The sequence below is a fragment of the Echinops telfairi genome, unplaced genomic scaffold (assembly GCF_000313985.2).
Source record: "Echinops telfairi isolate 266 unplaced genomic scaffold, ASM31398v2 ScPeMD7_53;HRSCAF=182, whole genome shotgun sequence".
Taxonomy (NCBI): domain Eukaryota; kingdom Metazoa; phylum Chordata; class Mammalia; order Afrosoricida; family Tenrecidae; genus Echinops; species Echinops telfairi.
Window position 1 is genome coordinate 7,568,953 of NW_022103951.1, and position 2,984 is coordinate 7,571,936.

Below are 2,984 nucleotides of genomic sequence, written 5' to 3' on the forward strand. Positions count from 1 at the left end.
AGAGAGAGAGAGAGAGGAAGGAAGGAAGGAAGGAAGGAAGGAAGGAAGGAAGGAAGGAAGGAAGGAAGGAAGGAAGGAAGGAAGGAAGAAAGAAATCCTCACAACACTTCAGTAGGAGAAAAATGTGGAGCAAGACTCAAAATTGTAAAAGAAAGTAGGCTTACTGGTCGGAGAGTGGAAGAAGCGGTTGGAAGAAGGAAAGAACGCCTGTAGGTGAGCAGAATATAGAAATGCATTCTGAGCAGAGAAGCCACAAACGTTGCAAAACCAAAGCACACACGTCGCAGGCAGCATCTTATGAAAGGAGAAATCTAGAAGAGGAAACGCAAGGAAGGCTGCTGATGTCATAAAGGAAGAGCTAGGGTTCCATCCACGGGTGAAGACAAATCATTCGTAAGAATCTTAAGACAAAGTCCACTGAGGGTTTAAGTAACATTGCTACATTAATTACAGGACTTCAAATCGGTTCATTCTGTTATGACCCCTGCTAAGATTTTGCATTTCCACCCCAGATACAGTGAATCCAAATTGACATTTTAACAAAATCCCTGGATGAGTTTCTATCTTCTTACTTAAATTGTAGATTCAGTGTCTCTGGGGTGGAAATACACATTCTCGGCAGGGGGGCAAGCCAGAATGAACAGGTTCAGAGCTCTGGTGACTTCTCCTGCATGTTCCCCGAACCTGTGTACAGCTTCTCCAAGTCTCCAAATTCCACAGCAGGACTCAACAAAACGCTCCCACGTCTGTTTTAAGCTTTCGATCCCAATTGTTAAAACTCCATTAAATGGAAGACTTCCTTTCAGACTGCTTGGAAAAATAGGTTACATAAATGCTGCCCAGTTCTCTCTCTTGCTTCTTCCCCTGCATTTCTCCTGCTTCGAACAATACCACCTCCGATGCTGGCTTGCTCATCCTTGCACACCTCCCATGTTCAGCTCCCAACTGGGACACGCGTCTCCATGGCTTCCTGCTCAAAGAGTTCTTGTTGTTGGGTTGTTGGGTTTGGTTTTGCTTCTTAATGAACCTTAAAAATCCTGTGCCTCTATTTCTTCCTGCTTATAGAGATTCTTTTGTGTGTGGCTGTGTGTGTGTGTGTGTGTGTGCCATGTAGCATACTGGTCCTGAGAAAAATTATTCTGTGCCATGGGACAGAAAAGGCAACAAATCATTTTTCTCTTCTGATTTTCACAGTAGACCCAGAGGATGTTGTTGGCATTAGGAAAAGAGCTCACCAGAAGGCTGATGGTTTGAACTCACCAGTCATCCAATGGGGGAGAGAGTCTGTAAAGATGGCAGCTTTGGAAACACCATGGATAAGGCTAATCTGCCCAATGGGGTTTCTAAGAGTTGAAAACTTGCTCCATGGCCAAGGGTTCTGACTTGATGGGCATTAGGAGAGGACGGGAGAGCAGCGGCAATGATTGCCACTGTTGATTTGAAAGGTCAGACCCTGTGTCAGGTGCTCCTTTTCCCAAACCATACTTAATTATCACATCAACAACAGACCAGCTGTCACTGCACTCTATTTTCCAGATAAGCGCAGTGGCACTCAGAGAGGCTAAAGAACTTGACCCAAGGTCACAAGGCTAATGTGTCCATAGATCTCTATGGCACCATACCCATGTTCTGTACGCAGAAAATCACATAGATATTTTGAAAGAGAAGTCACCCCCAGTCACCTTTCTCCCTCTTCCCCCCATGCCCCACATCCAGCTGATCAAGTACTTCCAAACCAGTACTCCAGGGAGCTCTCAAAAGCAGCCGCCCTCTTGACCCTGTAGCACTGCTCTCTGCCTGGTTGATATCCCAACCACCCAGTCTCTGGAGCCATCACACTAGCCTACTAGCCACTCCCTGGGATCAGACGTCTCCTCCCCAAACTGCCCTTGACAATTCTGCCAGCTTTTACTTAGCTTCCTAAGGCACACAGTGGGTCATGGGACTCTCCTCTTGAAAGACTCCTAGTCATTCATTGTTATAAGCTGAAGACAGCAGCGTCCAAAAATCTTTATGACATTGACCTAACTCCCTCTTTCTAGCGCCATAGAAAAGAGCCTAAGCCTGTATCTTGGGTTGGGTTCTCCCAGAAGCCAACCCAGAGGCAAAGACTAGAGAGTCCGTGCTTTCTATCCATCAGCAGGGGAGAGAAGGGATAGAGAAAAGAGAGGGAACCCCTAGAGGGTACACATCTTCTGAGATACACGATGGAGCTTACCTCACAGCTACCTCAACTGATCCACAATGAAACCAAGACACTGCTCCACCAACACCCATGTCTGTCATGGTTGAGAAGTGACTTTGAAGTCATTACAAACTGAGCATGTTTCTTGGTCAAAGAGAAGACCCCAGGCCGAGAGTCCATGATGGTCACCAAAAGCAGCCTTCATCCAGTAGGTGACTACCAAGGGATGTGAATAGGGGCATGACAGAAGCCCACCCCCCTGAATCCACATGTTACATCACATCACCCTCTGGACAAGCTTACCCGAGGCGTATTTCTTAGACTGGCGTTCACCACTTGTTCCCAGTAATGTTTTCCTTTCTCCAACTGGTAAATACGAACTAGGAAAAAGACACAAGAATGATTGTAGGGCTACTTCCTCCAGAAATAGTGAGCCTCACTTAACACCACCCCAACCCCCATCATTACACTCCTGGACTCTCCACCTGCCAGCAGCCCAATGCAAGGTAGAAAGGTGGGCCCTCCCACTATCAAAATATCCCTTCCATTGTCCCCTTGGGCTGTGAAGACCAAGTGTGTTAATAGTCCCCAAATTTCAACTCATTGAGACCATTTTCCGAAACAAGATTCTATCTCTGAGGATCTTTTATACATCTTAATTTAAAATGTTTCAATTCTTAAGTCAGGGAACATAACCAGGAAAGCTAAATATTTCATATTGCTTTAGGGTTGAATAACTGAATACATTGGACATTTTTAGTCAAAAATAACACTTTACATTGTGAATTGGGTGGGGATT